Source organism: Plasmodium reichenowi, chromosome 6 (assembly GCF_001601855.1).
Source record: "Plasmodium reichenowi strain SY57 chromosome 6, whole genome shotgun sequence".
In the NCBI taxonomy this organism is placed as follows: domain Eukaryota; phylum Apicomplexa; class Aconoidasida; order Haemosporida; family Plasmodiidae; genus Plasmodium; species Plasmodium reichenowi.
This window is the reverse complement of record NC_033651.1, coordinates 784377-785367: the sequence shown is the minus strand read 5'-3', so window position 1 is coordinate 785367 and position 991 is coordinate 784377.

The window sequence follows — 991 nt, the reverse complement described above, 5'->3', positions numbered from 1 at the left end:
AAAAAAAAAAAAAAAAAAAATTTTTTTTTTTTTTTTTTTTTTTTTTTCAATTTTAAATTATCATGAAATAAATAAATATATATATATATATATATATATATATATATATATATATATATATATATATGCAAATCATATAATATTCTTTTAATCAATATAAAGGATCCAATAGTTTGATTAACGTTTATTATAATATTATGTGTGTACTTTTATAAAATATAAAAATAATATAATATAATATAATATATTTGTATGCTAATTTTAATTAACATATAAATGCATATGTTGTAATATATTTTGACGATATACTTTTTCAATAGTTTAATTTTTTTTTTTTTTTAATTTAATATATATATATATATATATATATAATATATATATATTTTATATATGTCGTTTTTTTTTTTTTTTTTTTATTTTTTTTTCATTTTCTTACTCCCAATATATCCAAAAAGCCTTTGTTTCTATTGGAATATATAAATATATAATATATATATATATATATATATATATGTTTAATTATTCTTTTTTTATTTTAATAGTATATATAATTTTATATAAAAATTTTGATTTAAAAAGAAAAAGAAAGATAAAGTTAGTTCTCCAATTTAAATAGTATCCGTATATGCATTTTTTATTTTTTTATTTTTCTTTTAACCCTATAAATTATTATATTATATATATATAATATGTCTGCATACATATTACACATATATATAATTTACCATATAACGTTTTATAGATTCTTTTTTTTTTTTTTTTTTTTTTTTATTACAATTTTACGTACGTATGTAACTTTTTGTTTATTCATAATTAACAAAATATAAAATAATATTAAAACACTGCACATAAAAGCATATCACACTTAATAGGGAAAATAAAAATATAAAATATATATACACATGTATATACCAATTTTTTTTTTTTTTTTTTTTTTTTTTTTTTGTTTAATTAGAATAATTAAATATAAAAATATAATAAATATATATAT